The 24,910-nt window shown below is 41.9% G+C and overlaps 1 protein-coding gene across 1 annotated transcript in view; it reads left to right on the top strand.

The window, feature by feature from the left end:
• The window catches only part of LOC124734075, a 128,010-nt gene that overhangs the window by 4,726 nt on the left and 98,374 nt on the right, over positions 1–24,910 (top strand). The gene's annotated exons all lie outside the window — the stretch shown is intronic.

Consider the following 24,910-nt stretch of genomic DNA (forward strand, 5'->3'; position numbering starts at 1 on the left):
CAAACTTTATAAAATTAGACCCATTATTGCAGCACTAAACAAAAACTGTTTTGCAGTATATGAGCCACTTCTACATTAGCAGTAGAGGAATCAATGGTGGCATTCAAGGGACGTACGTCTCTCAAACAGTATATGCCCATGAAGCCAACAAAGAGGGGCTACAAAATTTGGTGTCTTGCAGACTCGAAAAGCGGGTTTGTTTCAAATTTTGAAGCGTACACTGGTAAATACAGCACCACAATACAAGACTTCAAGAATTATCAGATGTGTGAACGATTGGTTCTGGAACTCTGTCAACCATTTTTTTACACAGGCGGAATCATTGTTTTCGATAATTTCTTCACAGCTTACAAGTTGATGAAAGGACTGAGGAACAAAGGCCTCTATAGTTGTGGAACTGTAAGAGTAAAGAGGAAAGGACTACCAGGAATATTAGAAATCAAAAAAGTGATCTCAAACGTGGAGAGTTTCAGTTTGCAGTAAAGTGTGTTGTAGCTGCTGTGAAATGGCAGGACAACAAAGCAGTTTACCGTCTTTCCACATACAACAATCCAAAAGATGTCAAATTTATTGAAAGAAAACTGAAAGATGGTTCTAAGGTAACTGTATCCTCTCCTGAAGTAGTAAGTCATTACAATAACACAATGGGCGGCGTTGACCGATTTGATCAGCTACGTGAAAGATATATGGTAGGCAGACGATCCATAAAATGGTGGCATCGACTATTCTATTTTTTTCTTGATCTGGCTGTTATCAACTATTCATGGTTCATGGGACATATGTGCCCACTTCCTGTTGTGAAAAATTGGAGAACTTAAAAAATATTTTGGTGGTAAAAATATAATAATGGGACTGAAAAGAAACCGTTATCACCTTAATATTTTAAAAATCTGTAAAAAATGAATTTTATCCGTGAAAGGGTTAAGACACTACCGCGTTGTACAGGGCGATGACAACTTGTGGTCTGCAAATAATAGCAATAAATGTGAGTAGATCTGCGACAGACACTATCTCCCAGACAATAAAGTTTTCCTGAAAATGTGTGCCTGCCGTGATTTCCGAAATCCCTTATACCAGTACTCGGGTAGGGTACTAGAAGTTCTTTGCACCTGGAAACCTCGATCTGCAGACAGAGGTTTCAGGGACGAGGGACAGGTTTTGTAAAGCCCAAGTCAAACATCGATAAATAAAGTTTTAAATAACTTTATTCCATAATATAGTGAGTTACAATATGTCAGAATATGAGGGTAACGTACGATTAATTGTCCGATGTGTTTTCAACATTACTTGTTGCTGGATGATATTTGTCATAGAGACACGGGAAAAAAATTAAATCAGCATCCACTACATTGAATGAATGCACTAGGAATATCCAGGGTTTCTAAGGAAGAACGGAGTTTGTCGATATTTTGAAAAATTTCTCTTTCTTCCGTCAGTTTGGGTGGAAACTATACGTAAAGCAACGTCTTTGTAAATATCGGTGCCGAAAATCGGCGATGTACGAGTGAATGTATTTTAATGATAAAATGGAATTGAGCTTATGGCATCGTTGGCCGGGAGGCCCCTATTCGGGGAGGTTTAGCCGCCAAGTGCAAGTCTTATTTCATTCGACGTCACATTGGGCGACTTGCGCGCCGGTGATGAGGATGAAATGATGATAAGGACAACACGACACCCAGCCCCCAAGAGGAGAAAATCGCCAACCCGGCCGGGAATCGGACCCGGGCCCGCTTGCATGGGAGGCGAGCACTTTACCACCCAGCTAATTAGGCGGACATTTTAATGGTATTTTCACGAGAAGCAATTTCTCATTCGCTGTCAGTTGCTATGAACAAGTCTGAAGGCGCTTGATAAAGTTTTTAACTTCTCTAGAGAAATAAGTGTCACATAATATTTGTTGTAATAATAAAAATTAGTAAACAGCCTAATAACATTGGCAGTTCAGTAAAAGTCCACGAAAATACACGTGTATTTCCATCATATTACCTTTCAAATGTAATATTTATGAAATAATGTGACTAGTGTTTAAAAAGTATAAATTGAGAAAAAAAGATGAGCGGGACCCCAGCCAGCGATCTACTGATTACGGAGGATGAACGGTAACCACGTGACAGCCGCCATCCCGTGCTCAGGGCCGCAATGCACCAGTACATCACTGACGCGTAAAACTTCTCTTGCGGTTTTCTCGAAATCGCCTAAGCAGTACGCCTTACGTCTTGCATATTATGTTGGACTGGTAAAGTTGTACAATGTTTCAAGTATGGTAAGTCCGTGATCCGAACGTCGTGACCTCTTCTTGTGGGTAAAAGCTCTCCTTAAACGTGAATAAAGACGAGGTAATGAGCATAAAGAAGGAAAAGATCCATGTGCTATTAGCTTGTAACTTTGATAGTAAACTTGTGAAGCCTTTCACGTCATTTAAAAAGCAGAGGAATTGCCAATATATCATAAGGAAGACAACGAGCAAACGAAACCAACTAGCAGGGAAAGCGAGTGGAAGGCACAGATTTGTTATGAAAATACTGGGAGAATAACTGTTGTGTCGATGATGGTGGAATGTTCGTACTTTGTGTCAATTTTTACGCGTTACTGGATGATAACAACGGGACGCTACAGTTACTTGTAAGGAACTAGACCTTCAGCCATAATATTAAGAGTTTGTGCTATACACAGCCGTCAAGATTTTCACATGCGCGAACCAATTAGATCTCTTCCAGTACATGAATACAGTGCCTTGGCCTACCTTAAAGGGGGAATGTGTACCCTAAGATCCATGTCGACACACTGTATATTGACAACTAGGTTGTTTAAATATGAGCCCCCTACCATTCGTCATTCCGTTTGTGCAGATTATACGTAAAGTGAATGTTTGACTCCTCTTATATCAGTTATTGACGAATTTCAAATTATAACATGTTTCAAATCGCGTATTGAATGATTTAATACGCTCAACAAGTTTGTAACTGTGCAGCATCTGGCATGATGGTAGGGAGGTGTGTAAGTTTTCAAACTGACTGGGTGTTTATCTCAGGGAACTGTAGTGAACATACTTAATGATTTAGAAGGTTATTTCATTAGGGAAAGATAGATACCGCCTACAGCAAAATTAAAGAGGCCTTCGGAGAAAAGAGAAGCAGCTGTATGTATATCAATAACTCAGACTGAAAAGTAGCCCTAAGCAAAGAAGGGAAAGCTGAAAGTTGGAAGGAACACATAGAGGGTCTGTACTAGGAAGATGAACTTAAAGGCAGTATTACACAAATGTAACAGGACGTAAATGGAAACAGATGGGAGGTATGATACCGCGAGAAGAATTTGACAGACCACTGAAAGACCTAAGTCGAAAAGGGGTCCGGGTGACCAAACTATCAGCTTAATTAGTCACAGCTGCAAAATACTAATACGAATTCTTTACAGAAAAGTGGAAAAACTGGTAGAAGCCGACCTCGGGGAAGATCAGTTTGGAGTCTTGTGAAATCTAGGAACACGCGGGGCAATACTCACCCTACGACTTATCTTAGAAGATAGATTAAGGAACCTCTGTCTATAACATTCGTAGCCTTAAAGAAAGTTTTTGACAATGTTGACTAGAATAATCTCTTTGAAATTCTGAGGTAGCGGGTATAAAATACAGGGAGCGAAAGGCTACTGACAATTTGTAAAGAAAACAGACAGCAGTTATAAAGACTCGAAGCACATTGAAGGGAAACAGTGGTTGAGAAGGCACCGAGGCAGGGTTGTAGCCTGCTGCCGAAGTTAATCAGTCTGTACGTTGTGCTATCAGTAAAGGAAACAAAAGAAAAATCTCGACGAATTAAAGTTCAGGGAAAAGAAATAAAAACTTTGAGATTTGCCGATGACATTGCAATTCTCTCAGAGGCAGTCAAGAGCTTGGAAGAGCACTTTAATGGAATGGGCTTTGTTTTGAAAGGAGGATATAAGACGAAGGTCAACAAAAGGAAAACAATGGTACGGAATGTAATCGAATTAAACCAGGTGATATTGAGGTAATTAAGTTAAGAAATGAGACACTAAAAGTAGTAGATGAGTTTTGTTATTTGGAATATGGTAATCAGATTCTGAGGGATGTATCTGGAAGTAGTTATTCGGAGATGAAGAAGACTTCACAGGACAGAGTAGCATGGAGAGCTGCATCAAATTGGACTGAAGACCACAACGATAACCCAACTAGAAGCAATCGTGTATTTTACGTATTTACGAATACATATTGAATGGTATAATTCGCGAGAGGTCTGCACTTGCCGTCTCTCGTCTTGTCTCTTACAGTTATTCATCTGTGTGGGACATTTTTCAGCGAGCTGTCTTGATTATTATTTGACATTTGGCTCCATTATTTAGTTAGTCCGAAAATATTAGTGCACCCAGTTTTTCCTACTGGCATCGAGACATGAAAAGTTTTTAACATTTGATATATGGCCAGTTGTCGTTTCTCTGTCACAACTATGAACTGCGCCACTGACGTCCAGAGATTTGATATCCAACAGACATCAACACTGTACGTGGGCGGAAATCTCTGTCGTTCTGCAACACTGCTACACAAATTAATTAGTAAAATGTAATTGAACACTTATTTATTGCAACACACTAGTAAATCATAATAGAAAGCTCAGGCGAGACACTTACGCCGGCAGTTGTGGCCGAGCGGTTCTAGGCGCTTCAGTCCAGAACCGCGCTGCTGCTACAGTCGCAGGTTCGAGTCCTGGCGTGGATGTGTGTGATATCCTTTGGTTAGTTAGGTTTAAGTAGTTCTAAGTCTAGGGGACTGATGACCGCAGATGTTAAGTCCCACAGTGCTTAGAGCCATTTGAAACATTTTTTAGACACTTACACTATGTGATCAAAAGTATCCGGACACCTCCAAAAACATACGTTTTTCATATTAGGTGCACTGTGCTGCCACTTACTGCTAGATACTCCGTATCAACAACCTCACTAGTCATTAGAGATCGTGAGAGAGCAGAATGGGGCGCTCCGCGGAACTCATGGACTTTGATCGTGGTCAGGTGATTGGATTTCACTTGTGTCATACATCTGTATGCGAAATTCCCATATACCTAAACATCCTTAGGTCCACTGTTTCCGATGTGATAGTGAAGTGGAAATGTGAAGTGACACATGCAGCACAAAAGCATACAGGCTGACCTCATCTGTTGACTGAAGTAGTGGAACAAGGGCGGCGCCAACGCACTCTCCATTGTTGCCAAACTTATTGAAGATGTCAGCGATAGATATGGCAATGTCGCAATGACGTCATGGTGTGAAGTTTAAATTTTGGTGGGGAGATATGTCAGTTGGGCTACCTTCACTAACCTAACCCTCTCTCCCCACTCCCCTCCCTCAGAAAATGGCAGGAAGTTCAAATTCCAGCAGGACAATGCAACACACCACAGCTATTTCCACTAACCTAAGAAAATGGCGGGAAAACAGGTCACTTGGGTTACCTCCACTAACTTACGTCATCTGACTGCCACCTGTTCCTAGGAATTGGCAGGAAGAGGACTCAGCCTGTGCTGCGTAGGATGGATGTAAGTCTTAATTTTCAGTCTTGATTTAACCAATTAGAGGCAGTACTTCCATCCAGTGTGTCGACCATGAGGTCCGGAGTCCAACTGACCTAGTACACAGTACTGCCACCAGAGGGTGCTGTCATCCCTCCCAAGACATAATCCAAGATGGCGATTGGGGGGGGGGATGGTGGGAACCAATAGGAACCCTTAATCCAGTCACATGGTGGACTTCAGCCAGTATGATGGCGGTATCTGATAATGTCATTGGAGGGGATATAGGGCAGGCTCAGCAGCTCTGGGACCTCAGTCTTGCTCAAGAAGAACCGTGAAGTGTCAACAGCAGTCACAATCCAACACAGCCTTGGAGAACAGGAAGAAACGGAAAAGTAAGTATCTCATATCACATTTTTCTCTGTGATTAGCACCATCATTATTATTATTATTGGTTGTCTCGGTCCATATTTAATGCTTCTTCATCTTTGTTCAGCAGTAGCCCTCGACGTGTCCATGCCCACAGGGTCGAGTGCCAACATGCCGATCTCTGCTAAGTCTGGATTGGTAGCAACCTCGGCTACCATCCTGTTGAGAACTGCACCAACCTCTGGACCTGTGGCAGCAACAACGTCCTGCATGTCTGAACATGTAGCGAACACATGGGATCATGTAATGCACATAGCCCACTTACTAGAGCAGGTCAAGGAGCTGATGTCTGTCCCACTCATCGATTTGTGTGATAAGGACACGTGACCTGCTCCCAACACATCAAATACTGCTGGTGGTCCCAAAGAACAGCAAGATGGAGGACAGTACTTGTCACCAACATACAACCCATCAAAGCAGAACATCCCTGTGCTTGTGCAACTACAGTGTGCAGATGCTGTGAATAAGAAGGCATCGAGTGTACCCATGTTTTTGAGTTCTACATACAGTTTAACTCCCAGTGGAATGAAAAGTGTAAAAATTGGTATAGAAGCACATCATGTCTGGGGCTTACATGCGAGAATAGAAATTGAAAATGCATCGAAGGGTGTTAAAGTGCCTATTTCCGAGTTCTACTGGGACGAAATATGTCGTGCAGAGTGCTACATCAATCAGCAGATGGCTATAGAGTATTATCCAACTCTTTCTCCCCCAGACATTCGCCTTACGGGTGTGACATTATGTAATATAACAGTGTATGATGACTGTGCACTATGTGTGAAATTAGGTGACAACTGCGTTTATCTAAGGCACGCCTCAGTTATGAAGTTATACGATCTGGATACTGTGCTACGTCTTGCTTTGGAGAGATTGAACTGTTGGTTGCCGAGCATAGACTCTGCATACAATGATGTTGTAAACTTCCTATGTGTGTATAGTATACATGTTGATGATTTGAAGCAGTACCTTTTTTTGCACATGAATGTCTAATCGATAGAGAAACATATTAAATGTGCGTCTGAAAAACCTGAGTACTGGGAGGCATCCATTGGCGGAATTTATTGCATGTCAAAAAGCTTTGTTTGGGAAATACTGTACAGGAGCGAAGAGGAAGATAAAGAAAGAGTCTGATGATTTTCTTGAAATGCTGCATCCTATGAATGATATTTAAATAAATAATGTATGTACATACAGCCCCAAGCCGTGTTTGTGTTTTATTTCATACCTCTCTCATTATAGTCAAAGTGTTACGCTTATTAATATCATTATTTTTCAATGTTACACCAGTTATTCACAAAAATGAGTGATCAAGTTACTCTTCATGGGTATTATAGTCAGTACCTGGCGTAGTTAATATCACGGCAGGGTGGGTGAAACATCCTCATCACAAGGACTTTGTTGTCGGTTAGTGGTCCTGTGAAGATGCGAAAGAAGACCTGAAGAAGAAGAACGGAATTCTGCTTCCTGAAAATAGGCAATGATTGTAGGTCCATCCAATTGTGGCACAACTAATGTCCTCATGCCGCTGCTAACATATGTAGATGGAGTCCGATTTCAGCATGGTTGTGTATTCTCAAAAACCCTGTTTCAACCCAAGTATCAGCTGTTACAGAAGATATTGCGCGGTTTAGATGGTGTTACATACATGACATTCAGTGAAAGTGGTGATATCCCTCCACCTGAAAAAGCAAAGCCAAACACTATCTTCATATCTGATGATGTTGCTATGGAAAAGCAAGACCAAATTCGAAAATACTTCTGTTTCGGTCGTCATATGGGTGCTGATGTATTTTATCTAAGCCAAACATATTCCAGAATCCCGAAACAGTTGGTTAGGGATAATGCAAACCTCATTATAGCCTTCAAACAAGACAATCTGAATTTAAAACACATTTACCAGGCACATGTCGGAACTGACATGTCGCTCAATGATTTCGTAAAGATATGTGCTGCTTGCTGGAATCATTCACAGTATGGATTTCTCGTTATTGATAAAACAAGAAAATTGAGTGATGGTAGGTACAGGCGAAACGTTCAAGTATTTCTGCATATATAGCACGGTATTTTGAGCGGTTAGTACATCAGTATACGCTGTACTGTTGACAAATTCGCGCGAATGTCTAGCTCTCAACCCGAGAGGATGGGTGTACACAGACAGAACATTCGCCGGTACAAGGATACGAAAATTCACGCTATTGTGCATAAAGTTGGAGGTATGCGCAGAGAACTAGAGACGTATTACCAGACTCTTCTGAGAATGGTGAATGCGTTAAATGAGTTAGTTAATGAAGTCGGTAAGAAAGTAACCGACGTAACTGAAAAGGTCGAGGCTATTGAGGGGAAAATAGATGTAGAGTTCCTTGTTGTTCAGGGGCAGGCACATAGTAAGAGAAAAAAGAACAGCGGATATATAAAGAATCGCACTGCAGAGATACCTGATTAGTATACATCGAGATGTCAACGAAGCAGTAAGTGATTCAAGTGCGGAAAGCAGTTCGTGAGAAATTGCGGTTGCTGAGGTTAGGGCATATGGATCGACAGCAAAACCTAAGAGAGACATTTAAGCCGGTTACTGAATCTCTCAGACAGCTCTCAGCAAAAACAAAAACACGCGACAATGGTGGTGTTGCCATTGACGAATTGATTATCCGTCACACCTTTGGTCAGATAGGTAGAATATTCGGCGTTGGCAGGGTAAGACAGTACGTGTTGGGCATGCATCCTATAACTGACACAGTACAGATTGGTGACAGGTGGTTTGAGAAAACACCTGTCTTAATGAATCTTATTTTCCTAAGACCTACCAAAGAACCTATAAATTATTCAGTTAATGATAGGGAAACGTACCGTGAAATACTGCACATTACTGATGTACATAAGATCGCGAAAAGCCTGAGGAACAAGAAATATAAAACCATTATAAAACCAATACTTGATAGCGAAAACAACAACAGCAGCAGCAGTGGTGATTTTGTTGACATTGAGCATAAAGCAGTGAACAATCGAATCCCGCAGTATACATATTATGACGACCCCAACGAACTAATAGATCGACTACGGCTGCTCATGGCATCAGCTGCTGCAGGTAATGCAGCTCGTTCAAATGATTTCTGAGCTTTAGAGAGAGATATCATCGAATAAGTATGAAGACTGTAGTTTGAGAACTGCACAAACCTGCACGCAAAACATACCCCGGTAGGCATATTATGATTAAAGGTTTGGATGACATATGGCAAGCTGATCTTGTAGATATGAGGGAATATTCACATGAGAATAGTGGATTCATATATATGTTAATGGTTAATGAGACATATTCCAAATCTGCCTGGGCATTACCTGTTAAAACAAAAACGGGTAGAAATGTCACGGATGTTTTTGAGCGTTTGCTACAGACAGGGAGGAATCGATACCCAGACAACCTCCAAACCGATAACGGTGGGGAGTTGTAAAACAGGTATTTCAAGACCGTGATGCGGCGGTGCAGAATACATCACTAATAAACATTCACTCACCTGAAGGCAAGTATCGTGGAGCTTCTGAACAGAACAATAAAAGGTCGAGTGTGGATGCGTTTTAACCTTCGCGGCTCATACAAATGAACAGATAACCTCCTATAAATAATTGCTCAGTATGATTGAACCACACATAACACAATAAAAATGAGACCAATCGACGTTCGTGATAATGGACTCACGGATACGGTGTACTATCGCATTAAAATACTGGATCCATGCAGGCAGAAATTTAATGTAGGTGATTTGGTACGTATCTCAAAACACAAGACAGCATTTGAGAAACCATACCTACTGAACTGGCCAACAGAGATATTTACAGTTTCAAAGGTGCAAAGAACGAATCTTAGAACTTATATGTTGTAGGATAGTAAATGTGAAGAATTTGCAGGCGGCTTTTACACCGAAGAGTAGCAGAAAAGCTCAGAACCGGATGTGTTTCTCGTGGAGAGAGTCATTAGACGTCGGGGAAGTAAAGCACTAGTCAAATGGCTTGGTTTTCCTGCTGCACAAAACAGTTGGATTGATGCTGACGATTTGCTATATAAAGGGTGTCCCATTTATCTTGACCACCCTAAATAACTGTTTGTCCAGAAGCAAATTACAAAATGTTTCAAGCAAGTGTTCTTTAACAGTCAGGGGGACACCAATCGCATGATTGCCTTCATTGTAGCATTGTTTTTTACAAAGATATGAACAGCGGTACGACTCTTTTAAATGGCACCCTGTATTTTTTATTCTGTAATTCATTTCGTCTCTTAAAGACCTATTCAAAAATATATCACAGTGTACCATTTACTTAAACACAACGTTATTAATTACATAACACAACATTGACTTCGAGCCCAGGATCACAAACTCGTCCATTTGCTGGAGTTGTCAGAAGACAAATGAAAACCAAGTAAAAACATAACACAAAATTGACTGTCACTCTCCTGGATCATTGCCCGGGAACAGAACATCCAAAGGTGCTCAAAGTGGTGACCCTAGACACCGATACACTGGTGCACTCGTTGAGTGAAAGAATTATTTACTGCTTCCAGTGTTGCCTGCTGAAGAGAATTACAAGCAAGCACGATACTTTCCTGCATGTCCTCTAGAGTTGTTGGAATATCGCGATAGACAACGTCTTTAATGCATCCCCAAAGAAAAAAGTCCAGAGGATTTAAATCAGGAGACCTAGCAGGCCAAGTAACTGTTCCTCCTCTATCAATCCATCTGGCAGGATACCTGCGGTTCAGAACACGACGTGCACGCAAGGCATTATGTGCTGGACATCCATCATGTTGATGCCGCATGAGCATTCTGGTTCTTAGCCGCACCATTCAGAAGAGGAGGAAGAATTCGTCTGGGCAGTTGGCATACGCTGTGCCGTTTAGACTACCATTGATGAAATAAGGGCCTATAATTGTACTACCAAGCATCCCACACCAGACGTTAACTCTCCACTGACGCTGATGTTCCACCTGTTTAAGCCATCGTGGATTGTCGCTGGACCAATAATGCATGTTCCTTGTATTTACCTGTCCTTTGATTGAGAAGGAACATTCATCGGTAAATAGAAGATTAGAGAAGAAGTTCGGGTTGGCGAGGATTTGCTGCTGTACCCACTAATAGAACTGTACACGATTTTGGAAATCATTCCCATGCATTTCTTGATGTAGGTGTGTATGGTAAGGATGGAACAGGTGACGTGTAAGAATACGATGTATGCTGGGTTTAGGAATGCCAATTTCATGTTCAAGCTGTCGTGTCCTGACATGTGGATTCGTAGCATTGGAAGTGGGAACAGTAACTTCGGCAACTTTGTCTGTGCGAGTGCTACGACGATTGCGTTGTCGTGGGTTGAAACTTCCCGTTTCCTGAAGACGAGAAAACATCTGTCAGGAAGGTGGGTTCTTTTCAGGATATCGCTATCTGTACAGTTCTGCTGCCTGCGTAGCATTTCGCCTACCTTCAACACCAACAACAACAATAAAAGAAACGTTATGTCGATGCAGGTTGTAGGAAGGACAGCCTTTACTGTATGCTTACTCTACACAACAGTATTTAAAAGGATTAAACTACTGTACTAAATGTACCCGTACATAAGAAAACAGTATTGCAGCTACTGTTCTGCTAACTTACATTCCCCATAGATGAGTAGCATTTCTACCTTCTCTTCGTTGGTATGCATTCTACTGACGATGGTTAACGGAATGACGGGTGTGCATTCTACTTGTGTTTACATTTGTCCTCTGTCAACGTCAGCACGTAGATGTGTTCCATTACCCCCGAGTACCTGCACTAAGCGCTGGGAGCGTGAACGTCATTGTTGTGTTATGTAATTAATAACGTTGTGTTTCAATGAATGGTACACTGTAATACATCTTTAAATAGGTCTTTAGGAGACGAAATGAATTACCGAATAAAAAAATACAGGGTGCTATTTAAAAAAGTCGTACTACTGTTCATATATTTGTAAAAACTGAAGCTACAACGAAAGCAATCATGCTGATTGATGTCCCCCTGACGGCTAAATAACATTTGCTTGAAACATTTTGTAATTTGCATTGGACATACAGTTATTTAGGATGGTCAAGATAAATTGAACACCCTGTATAATAGGGGCGCACAGTCCACAACCACTGCAGTACCATAACATGCGTGCGTGCTAGGAGACACATTAGAGGAGGTGGTGTTATCCTAGACAAACTACCAGTGGAATTACACATCCCTGGGTATAATCACTGTGGACCTAGGACAAAGCTTCAGAAACGCTTGGCACGAGGTGATAAGGGGGTTAATCTGCTTGCCGAATTGTGTATGGAACACGACATTGCATACGCTGCAAATAAAGATCTATCAAGTCGTCACATTGCATATAGTATTTTAGCTGATAAGGCTAAGGCAATACGGAGAAGAGAAGATATTGGTATAGGTCAGCACATTGCAGCATTTGCAGTTGATAAAACTATGAGAGGAAAACTTAAATTGGATTTAGGAGTGATGAATTTCAAGCGAGTTACAATGCTGCACGTTGTGCACTAAACAAGAAGGACAAGGGTGGGAAGCAGACCTGTTTGAAGAACTGTATCTTGACTGTGATGTATGTAGCTAAAAAGATAGTGAAGCAGGAAGGTCCGGGAAGAAGAAGAAGAAGAAGAAGAAGAAGAAGAGGATCGGTTAAAGCACCTCGAGTTCTATCAATACCCAAGACATCTGGCAGTTTTCTTCCATTTCTCATCCCGGCCCTCTGCTCTCTCGGCGGTAGGGTCTATGGCTGGTGGTGATGCAGCTATTGTTCGAATGGTCAAGAACACGCAAAACTCCCAAGCGCAGTTAGAAGAGGCAAGAAGACATAACCCCATGATGGAAGCCGCAGCCATTGGAGAAGGACTATACTTGAAACTGTAGGAAAGGGCTTGGTATGGCAAAGCATTTTCTTAACCCATAACACCCATTCCATTCAGTTCTAATCAAAATTTCACGTCGTTCCCTCAAATTCTTCATTGTTTTACCGAAAATTGAATTATTCATTGATTTATAAGAATCTTTCTAAAAGACTCACGACACTGAAGCCCCTGTCTTGTATTCAAATAAATGTACTTCTTCAACCAGGGGCACTGCTTGAAGGAGAAAGCCTGAGTGATTCTAACCGGCTTGATACCTACGCTGAGACACTGCTGGAGATTACAATAATGAATAATGTATCTCCGCTTATCCCCCAGCGTTGTCATCAGTTTTGGTGTGGAGCCTCCTAGCAGAACTAGTTGCTCTGGACACAGCGGCAAATCGGCGTGTGCATCATGCAAACTAATAGGGTATTTGAGTTCTGCCTCCACCACATACCCTACATCAGAATCAGCTGCCATACCCCCATGATTTTTCCACCTAATCCCTTGCATTCGTCTTCAGGTACCCATCGAAACTCATCAGTCAGCAGTGATTGCTGCATGGTGTGCCCGTATAAGTTATTTATGTCCAGGTACATTATGTAACTCGAATCAAGGGATGCATTGAAAATGTCACCCATCCATGGGTTATTTGCCTTCGCATGCCGATAGACACATTGGCAAAGTCCCCCACAAATCCCTCGCTTAAAGAAAAGAAGCATGTCAACACCAGTCGATAATTCAATGATGCTCTTTGTTTTCTTGAGCATTGCGCCCCAAGGCAACCCAGGTGCCATGCAATAAAAGGTGGAATCCAGAGAAAATGTGGTCATGCAGAGACTCTGAAATTTCTCGAAAACTTCCGCAAGCAATCGCAGTCTGTGTCCATGTAAAGCCGTGCATACTCTCCTAAAGTTGAAATATTGTATTCTGACCAGGCATTCATGGCATACTCATACTCTGCATCCGTTATGGCATCTCCTGTAAGGTTTCTGGTGAATACATTTATGTCAGGTAGCCTGGTTTCGTTGAGTTTCACCATACTGTCCAAATACTCATATGGCAAAACCCCCTTCCTAGTCACAAGCTGAAACTTTTCCTCATTGGGAAATGCAGCTCAAGTGATATGCATATCCCCCCGAGGTAGAGTTTCAACGAGTTTCTGGAGTGGCGCCTGCATAAAACGTAGCGTATCAAGAAAGTGGAGCATAATTCTTGGCGTCATTCGTTTGGAGAATGAAATGGATTTCCCGACACTCTCAGGTAGGACACTGGCCAGATCTTATTTCAAGCCGAAATCAGCCAAGTGCTCAACTAGAAAGTGAGCGTCATACCCACTTAAATTGTGGAAGAAAACGGGTATGTGTCTTGGTAGCTGGTACTTCAAGTTGCACGCATTGTGAGCAGCACTATGGAACTTCCCCGTAAGATGACAGCGGTCCCTACAAGGAGTTTCCACTTTTCTGTCTAGCAGCAGCCCACAGATATGGCAGTCAACTGCATTATTATACAAATCTTCATTCTCCTTCGATCTGATCATGGGCAAGTTGTTGCTGTAAAGCCTATCAACTCCTGCAAAAATGTTTCGAGCTCAGTGAGCAGCCAAAACGCAGGATTATCCCCGACATAACATTTGTAGCAGTTAAGACTGGACTCATACGACGATACAATTTAGTACATTGTCGTGTATGGGACATGTTTTTCTGTAAAGGTGGTCTGTGATTCTGTAGAGTCACCTTCACAGTGGGTCATGGGAGCGAGGAGGCATTCAAAGTAGGCGTACACTACAAATGGGCATTGCTCTTTGTGGTGAGCAATCTTAAACTTTATGAATTTGTTTTCCTCAGTACGCATAATAACATGTACTGGATCCTTGAAAATGCAGTCTACTAGATGCGCTGCTAAAAAAATGTCTGAGGAGAAATAATTCAGACACCTTAAGCAAATATGCTTTTTATGTTCCTTTTTCGACAATTGGCTGTAAAGGAGTTGGAACATGTCTGTGATCCAAACATAGTGATAATTATCACCTTGAGAGAAAGCAACATGTTTATATGCAGCCCACGCTCACACCAAATTTTGAGAAATGGAGGGGGCCAGTAAGAGTATGCTTGTCTTTCTCTTCTGACTTGCTTTCCTCCTCCAGGCCATAAACATGAACCGATATGCTGGTATTCTGCACCTCAAATTTAAGTACGTCCTGGATCTTGACAGGGAAATTGATACCATCGAAGTTATAACACCCACAAACGTTATCACCTACATGATATGTACTTGGACGCTCAGGATGATCTCTGTAATTGCAGTTTCTTTCCCAAGCCTGGACTGACCATGCAAAACAAGCCTGATCCTTTCTATTTTTGATATTAATACATGCCTTCTTATCAACTATATCATTAGAGAGCTTTATTGGCTTGTAGACATTTGTATGGATGTCCAGGAGTAATATTCAGCTGAGTGCTTTAGCTGATCCTCTGACCTCCATCTCAGAAAACTTGCCCAGTGTCTCTTCAACACCAGACACAACTTTGGGCATGGGGGGGGGGGGGGGGAGTGTGGCGGGGGTGCGATAATTCAATTCGATGCAAAGGCACTGCACTCCATTTAAAGGCAGGATACCATATATCATTGACCACCTTGAGGAGCCCCATTTCCATGACAGGAAGGCACGCCCTTAGAAAACCATCAGGGATGTGGTACCCTCCTGCCAGGTTCTCGATCCTCATGAACGAGATTCGCTCCTCAAAAAGATCTGCAATCTTCGAGTATTCTAACTGTGGTATGGTATCACTGACCTGATGTCATTCACTAAAAGGACGGGAGAGAGAACTGCCACTAGCTACAGGATCATCTGTATTAGTATTAATACTATTTTGAGTCCACCCCTTTGCTGATGGTGCTGGGGAGGAGCAAGTCGGCATGCGGCGAGGTGCACGTATCTTGCGTGCATGTCGATTCCAACAAGGTTCATACAATGATGATGATGATGATGTCAGAGGAGGATGTTGCAGTGTTACTGGGTCAGTGTGATGAGAATAGTCAGGCTGTGGCAATGACTCCAGAGGCTGTTGTAGACCCGGCCCAGTAACTTGAAGGCGGTGGTTCGTTGCTCGGCCGATGAACACCAGAGCATTGGTGCCAGGGCGGCAGCAGTGGCGGCGGCTTCCCGCGCAGCGAGTAGCGGCGTCCTTATAGGCGAGGCGTGCCTTACTGAGTGCCGCTTTGGTGAGGAAGACAGTTTAGCCGCCACAGGTATGCACACCACACCATGTTGAGGTTGCTGAGACGCAACTGCTGTAGAAGAAGAGATAAAATAAATAATAATTAAGTACATTGTTTACCACTGCTGGCACAGTGAAAAAAAGAATTCTGATGATCACATGTTTACAAGCAGAGTGAGTAATTACCTTTCTCGCTCTGGTTCCAGGGCATTAACACTTCATTGGCCGACTCCACCGCACCCTCAAAAAAGTCATCATAACCATCAACTAATAGGGCCAGATCAGAGCGCCTTTGTCTGTCCTCGTCAGAATCTCGCAGTTGGTCTGTCTTGCCTACAACAACAACAAACAAGACATATAAACCGATTTGTTACAGAAAAAAACTTCCTATTCTACTAATACTAATACTAGAGGCACGTACAAATATAGTCTTTTTTTTAACTTACAAATATGCTGCTCGAGCATCTCATTATTTGCTGGTGGATGTGAATCCACCACTGGAGGCTGTGGCGGTCCAGCCCCCTGCTGTCTCTCTTCACACTCCAAGACAAAATCCTGGAGTTGCACTATAACAAGAAGACAGAATTAATAAGGCGAATATAGCATATACACATGAAACTTTACACTCAAAATAGAAATATTTCCTCACGTGATAATCCTGTCTCCAGCACTCTAAGCCTCTTGCCACTACACTCTGAAGCATTGCTGCAGCTACCTCTCTTCATTTTGTGGAGAGAAAAGACAAGTACACACACACAGAGAGAGAGAGAGAGAAAGAGAGAGTGCAAGAGAGAGATGATGGAACGCATAACAAGGCTGACAGCAGCGATCTGAGGACAATGGAGGTTGGTAGTGGGTTTATATTTATATAGACCGAGGCTACCAATGAGAGAGCTTCATTTGAATGTACAGCCAATGAGAAGCTTTTATCGAATGTCGCTATTTCTGGAAAGGCTTGATGCGATCATCGTCTCTCTCTCTCTCTCTCTTTCTCTCTCTATCCAGGTAACAAGAAGGCTTTTAGCAGTGACATTTCTGAGATGTATGTTGAAAGCAGGATATTAGATTTCTGTGAAGTGTAACAAGTGATGGCTCAGTAGGACCACCAGGAAGATTTCAATCGGTGCTATTCTGGGCTATTTTCGTGAACAGGTCCATTCAGACAAGCTGAGCCATTATGAAAGCAACAACAAAACCAATGGTTAACTATTTCTGTGACACTTTACCAATTCCAGGAAGGGGCTGATAAGTAATGGATGGGCTGTCCCATTAGAATCACGAGGCAGAAAGCAGTCGTTATTCTGCGCTATATTCGTGAACAGGTCCTGTTAGGTCAAGAATTTCCATTCAGACCATCTGAGATGTCACAAAAGCTACAACAGAGGTGATGGTTAATTATTTTTGTGACACTTTACCAATTCTGAGAAGGAGCTGATAAGTAATGGGCGAGCTGCCCCATTAGGATTGCGAGGGAGAAAGCAGTCCATGTTATTCTGGAGCGGATTTCTATAGTGTGACCTGTGTCGTCAGTAACCACAGGTGGGGAGGTTTCGCGTCAGCAACAGTAAACACATGTTCTCGCAGCCCAGAGGGTGACTTTGCGCTTATGTACATGGACATGTGACGTCAGTATAACACTCAAAGAACTCTAACTGTAGACGTGACTTTCACCTGCCGTCGGCAGCGGCGTGATGGCGATGGCTTGAGTCCAGCTGGCCCTGCAAAGCGAGTCCACACGTTGGAGCAGTTCACTGACATATTGCGTTTTTATATGCACTAAGTGATTGTGCAATGCATTGTTTTCGGGTATTTAAGCATTGTGAGAGTGTTTGCATAGCATTACACATGCATTATTTTGGTGATCTACGAGTAGTTTGCACGTCTCTATGCTGTGTACTGCATTATTTTAGTAATTTAAGAGTTGTTTGCGCTTCTGCACATCAGTGTACTGCATTATTTACGGGTTGTTTGCAGGTCTGTAGACTATTTACTGCGACCTCAAGCACGTCAGGGTGAGTATTTTTTATCAGTGTAATAAATAAACAATGTCAAATATATTGTTCCAAGATAAATAAAGTACACTCCTTCCTCTCTCCAGCTGCCCAGAACAGATTGAGTCCTTTTTCTGCCATTTTCCCCCTCCCGCCCGCCATCTTGGATTACATCAAGAGAGGGACGATGGCGCCCTCTGGTGGCAGTACTGTGTACTAGGTCAATTGGACTCTGGACCTCGTGGTGGACACACTGGATGGCGGCATTGTCTCAAATTGTTTAAATAAAGACTGAAAATAAAGACTTACATCCATCCTATCCAGCACAGGCTGAGTCCTTTTCCCGCCAATTCTTAGGAAGAGGTGGCGGTCGGATGACTTAGGTCAGTGGAGGTAGCCCAAGTGACCTATTTTTCTGCTATTTTCTTAGGTTAGTGGAGGTAACTTGTAATGCTGGAAATGCATATTCTCCTATTTCCATCTATTGTGCTATAAATTTTTTCCTTATTTTGTTACCTGAAGATATGACTTTTCTGCGTCTTTATATATTGTAATTGTTTTACTATTTGTATAGTATATTTATTTATGCATTTATGTCGATGTATAATTGGTTTGTTTTGTAAATATTATTTGTATCTGATCTGAGGTTGTTCTGGGCACGAATTTTGCATTGTGCAAATCTCGTAACAAAGTACTAGTTACGAACAGGTCGTTACATCAGCGAGAATAAATAGTGGGAGGAATCCTAATTAGGTTTGAGATTTGGCATTTATATTGAAAATTATTAAAATGAGTGAAGGCAACAGTTACCAAAATTTGGTAGACTTGGATACGGAACAATCGGTCGTACACTGGGAAACGCGCACCGCGTATCCCATTGTTCAGGGGCAGGCGGCTAGCATGAAAGACGCGACCGCCGAAACGCAACAAAGAGCAGAAATGGAATTCCAAACTTTAGAAAATGTTTCGGAAACGGAAGTGAAAAGCAAATCTGAACCCCTTGATGACGAATACGGGGGGACAATTACAGAGGCACCCGCTACGGAAGTAAAACCGCTGGTTACCAGGAATTTAACTGATTTATTGAATGTTTTGATTAACGAAATCAAGTCTCAGTCTAGCAAGATAGAAACTCAATCGGCAGAAATTAAAGCTCAGTCTGCCAAGCAAGAAGCTCAGTCTGAAAAAATTGACAGGAAGCTAGACAATCAGAACATAGCTATTAATGTAGTTAACATAAATGTTGGAGTTCTTAACACAAACGTTGATAAAATCAAAGAATATATTGTTGTAATTAATACCGAAGTCGGTAATCTTAAACAGGAAATGATAGGCCTTCAGGCGGAAATTACAAGCATAAATACTCGTTTTGATTCCGAAATTAGCAGAATCGAGAAAAGTGTAGGAGAAGCAGTTGCTCCGATCATCGAGAATAAGGTGACGGAATAAATTCAATTAGTGAAAAAAAGAGGATCAACAGAAGGTTGTAACTTTAAAGGCTTTAGTATCCGAAGTAGATACTAAAGGGAGGAAGCAGGCTAATACCTGCGAAGAGAAAAAGAGGGAAGTGGAAACGCTTGCGACAACCACTTGCCAAGTAATTACGAGAGTGTCGGAATTAGAAAAGAAACTTGACGAAAAACAGAGCTATGTGCCAATCTGTGCACATAGTTCGGAATTGTTGACGAAAGAGGAGCGGTTCGACCCCTTGAAAAAAAGGCGGTATACAAGCGACGGATTTCATTAAAAATTGTGAAAGAGTTTTACCCAGATCATGGACTAATGAGAGAAAAAATAATGAGGTTTTTGACGTGTTGGCTGGTGATGCCAAGCGTTGGGGCTTAAACCTCAACATCACGAACTTGACTTTAGACGAGTTTAAAAATTTGTTTCTGGCTGAATACTGATCAGGGCAAAAACAACAAAGTGTCTGGCGCGAATTTGTCGTATCGAGGCCTTTCGATGCGAATTCGCGTGGCTCGATGAAGGAGTTTTGTGAGGGCTGGATCCGCAAGTTGGAATATTTGCGTGATCGCCGTACGGCATCCGAAATAGTCTGGGAACTCTACAGGAAGCTTCCAGATGATACAAAACGCTACGTAGGAAGCAATTACAGGACAATCAATGATTTCCTGGAAAGAGTGGAGGACGAGGACAATTGGCGCAATAATCGCGACAGTGGTAGAGGCCGTGGTAACAACAACGGGTACCACAACAACCACAACAACGATAACCATGGGAATAATGCATACCGCAACCATGGCTGCAATAACAATAATGGTTCGGACCTTAATAACAATCGGTACAATGCAAATAATAACAGGAATGACGGAAACCAGTATCATACTAACGTGATACGGGCTTCACAGAATAGTAATAGCGCCAGAGGGTGTGATAAGCCGCCTCAGCAGCATCCGGGGAGCAGATCTGCTGGGACGAGACAGGGAAACCATTAGTCGCGCCGGTGAGGGGCCGACCGAGCGTGGAGAAATTTTGGCGGCCCAATAACAGGAGAAAACCCAGGTGTCGTCGTTATGAAAATTCCGTATGCAATAATCAACGGCAGGAGAGTGTGCCAGTGTTAAGAGAAAGGAGTGCGCCCACAAGTAGTAGAGCAGCTGTAGACACGGCAGTAGAAAATACACTCACTGTCAGTGAGAACAATTTAAGTAGTGTTCCGGAAATTGATTATAAAGTGGCAGCTGTAACACCCACAGCGGAACTGGAGAGTGAGTTTAAGAATGATTCGCAGTTGTTGAGAGAAGATCAGATGTCGGGTAACACGTCCGTCATCGAGCGAGGGGATGCAGAGAGGGATAAGGTCTGGTTAAGGCAGTTCGGTCGCTTATACGACGAACTATGAGATTATAGGGGCCTGTGCGGGAGAAGTGTTTATGGGGAGCGCGGGCAGGATTTGCCGCGTCTCGTCCCGCAGGAAGATAGTGTTTGTGAAGTGATAGAAAGTTCTGGTCCTAACCGGCAGACTGTACCAGAAATAGTCGATGTTAATGGGGAGCACGAGCAAGATTCGTCGTGTTTCGTCCCGCAGGAGTTGGATGTTGAAGTAGTAACGGAAAGTTCTGGCCCTAACTGGTGGACCTTACCGAAAGTTATAGTGGTAGAAGTAGCCGACCCATCCGACGCAAAACTCCAGTTTAAACATTGCGAGAGTATTAAGGAGAAAGATAACGAGAATTTTAGTGATAGATTTGGTAGAAAAGCACGTAGATTACAGCGTGTATGAGGTTAGAGCTGACGTTATACGGTCGGACGGTAGCAGTGTGGGTTGCGCAGACCCAGAGGAAGTAATTGCAGATACTACTGGGCACATTCCTCCTGGTAGATTGGCAGATGAGATCAATCTGGCCAAAGAGGAATCGACGAAGGTGACAATTAGTGAAGTGATAGCAAACCAACACTTACTAGTTGACGAGTTACAGGGAAAGGTTTCGGTATTGGAGGCGAAGCCACAGACTAAGCCTCAGGACAAACGTGTTGAAATTAAAACTGTATGTGAACAGAGGCTGAAAAAGCCGCCAGATAAGCTGGATTTAGGATAAAAAGCCAGATGGTTTTTTCTGGAATGACCTGAATATAGACGAGGATTTATTGTTGGAAAATAAAGAAACAGTCGAGGACAAGTGTAGACAGATTGTAGTGTCTGTTAATATGCACGGCCTACAGCTAAACGTGTTGATTGACACCAGAGCAGAATTGAGTGCTGTATCTGGGAAAATATTTGAGTTTCTGAAAGATAGACCTGGTATCGTAGTTATGCCAGTAACAGGAGTGAAAATTATCGGTGCTACTGGGAAGGCCAGTAAACCGAGCACAAAACAGATTTTTGTCAACTTCGGGATATGTGGAGCACGATTTGAACAAGAGTTTGCCGTCGTGCCAGACTTAACTACGGAAGTAATTATCGGGTTAGATTGGCTATTAAAGTACCGTGCAGTGATTAATTGCGAAAGTAAAACTTTGAAATGCACGTCACAACATAAAACAACAGTAGTTAGTTTTGACGAGGCAGGAGACGGTGTGCATAAGCAATACCAGCCTATACTCATTGTTAACTGGCTGGATGCCACTGACGTAGGCATGAATTTTAACTACTGTAACGTGGGGAAATCCTGTTAGATGACAGAAGTAAAAGTTTAGTGGAAGAGATAATCAAATTCCCTCCACGCATTTACATTAGTATTGGTGTGAAAAAAGATCGTTTGCGAGAAATCTCTAAATTTAAGTTTGTTTATAATGGACCATATAAAGTCATTGGTATACCTCACACAAATGCTTATTGCTTCGAGTATCCAAGCTCTGGAAAACTATTAGGTATACGCAACATTGTAGACTTGAAATTGTACCAACCTAGGATTGATTAATACCACAGAATGGGTAATTTGTACAGTATGTAAATATAGATTGTAAGATTTAAGAATTTGTTGGATTGCCATACTTTTGCCTGAGCTAGAGGTCATTAAAGAAGTTGTAATTAATAAGTAATTAATTTTGATTAAACGATTTAAGAGTAACTGATTATTAATCAATCGAAAAATCCAAGCTGCTTATTTAAGTTTTCAGCTGAGTCGCAGTAGATTAAGGAATGTAAATATGATTTTGTAACTAGCTGTAAGATTTCATAAGTATGTGATTTACTAGTCATTGCCGATGTACTTAGACACTGTTTTAAGTTTCAGGCTAGTACATGCGTGTGATGATGGACAGTGTTGAGTTATCCACTGTGATAGTGTTAATGGACTCCTTGAGATTACTCGGGAGTGAGTTTTTCCGAAAGAATTCAGTGAAACGGACGTTCTGAAAACGCCGTTACACAGGCGAGTGAGATCAAGCGTGCCGCACAGGCGGGCGCAACAATACTGGCGAGGCGGAGCCGCTGTCGGCTCTTGTGCCGGTCGGCATTCTTTGTACTTGCGGGTACGAAAGTCGGAGTTGTTTTTCTTTCCGGACAGCTGATGTGAAAGAATTCTGCTGTTAATATTTTTTTTCGATCTGCTGTATATTATTTTCTTGTTTAGCGTTAGGTGGACTCTCATCACGAGAATATTAATTAGAAAAGGTTCTATAAAAATGTGTATTCTATGTAATTAACTATTAATTTGCGTATTTTGATATACCTGTTTTTATGACCATATGCTCTGATTAATTTTGTAAGTAGTATTCCATTTCTTGATACTGTTAGGAATTTTGCTGATTTTAGAATAGCTGAACCATTTTCTATGTTTTCTATGAGTTTTAATATGTTGTCAACTTGTTTTCTTTTGTGTAAGATGACAGAGTGGAATAAGATTAGGAGTGTCTCCACTCAATTATTATGGTCTAAAAATTAGTTTATGGTTAATTAGCCTAATGCTACATTTTCTCGATGTTTTGAGCATATTCAGTTCCGCAGTTTCTTTTTTTTTCTTGTTGGGACATTTTCTGAGTCTGTTTAGGTTACCCGAACATTCTCAGACAATGTGGGGCACGTGTAATGCTGGAAATGCATATCCTCCTATTTCCATCTATTGTGCTATAAATTTTTTCCTTATTTGGTTACCTGAAGATATGACTTTTCTGTGTCTTTTTATATTGTAATTGTTTTACTATTCATGTATAAATATTTATGCATTTATGTCGATGTATAATTGGTTTGTTTTGTAAATATTATTTGTATTTTTACGCTGGGTCTTGCCTAGGGAAAACTATGCTATCGAACGATTACATCGATAGGTCGTGTGGAGAACCAAAGTGTTTAGGATCTTGGGTAGTGCTAACTCCGCCGCGTGGAGCGCGGGCAGAGCTGAGTCTGGCTGGAGTAGGGCGGTGGAGGAGGTGTGTTGTGTGACGCTCCCGCGAGTTGGCGCGCTTTCGGGGTTTGGCAGCATGTAACTGCGTTCGACTTGCTATGATAGTTTCTGACACGGTGTCGCGGACGGAAAGCATTAGCTGGCGTACATAAAGAGCCCGTTTCGCCTGGTGACCGTGTCGAGAAGAAGACGCGCCAACATCCAGCTTCTGCAACAGCGACGGCCGACAATGAGTGACTGTCGCCACCTGCCCGATCGACGACTGCAAACCTTCAATCAACCAACAAGGAAGACTAAAAGCACGTAAGGGTTTAGAACTGTATGGCAGACCTCAGTTTTTTAAATTGTTGCATCACAAAAATACAGCAACTTAGCATGAACCTTTGTTGCTCATTGTTCCAATTTCATTACCAAGCAGGGTCCCTTCCTTTTCTGGAATGAACCCGAGTGTCGTTGAAATTCATACACCAGCATTAAAGTAATATCATTCCATTTCACTGATTTAATTTCAAAGTTCAGTTAAAGTATTCATAGCTGGCTACAATATTTAGATTGCACAAGCAGAAATTAAGAGTGCAAGTTTTGTTACCATATTTTAGCTTACCTGTGACTGCAGCTCAGCTTGGTATGTACTAAATTTTACTATTGTTAATTGTTCAGAATCATTTAATTCAAGTTCAAAGTTAGACCTCTTATTTCTAAATTGCGTAGATTCAAGTAGCTTTTGAAATGATTGTTGAGATAGCCCAAAACTAACCTTATTTTATTGAATTTCGTAGTGCTTCAGAAACAAAGTTCACTATTAGTTTCAGTTACTAAATTAACTTTCAATTTTCCGGTTTTACTAATTCTTTTGCTAAATTAAGTCAGAGTGTAGCGAAATTTATTACTTCTGACAAACAACATGTGTCAACCTTCAGTTGCCACGCCTTTAGTGCTAATTATATGTGCATTAATCTTTCATTTTCAGTTATTATAGTAGTTGTCCATAGGACTGCCGACCGTAATTTTCCCCAAATCTCAAATATCTAATTAACGCCAATTAACTGTTAATGTA

This window comes from Schistocerca piceifrons, chromosome 1 (genome assembly GCF_021461385.2).
Source record: "Schistocerca piceifrons isolate TAMUIC-IGC-003096 chromosome 1, iqSchPice1.1, whole genome shotgun sequence".
In the NCBI taxonomy this organism is placed as follows: domain Eukaryota; kingdom Metazoa; phylum Arthropoda; class Insecta; order Orthoptera; family Acrididae; genus Schistocerca; species Schistocerca piceifrons.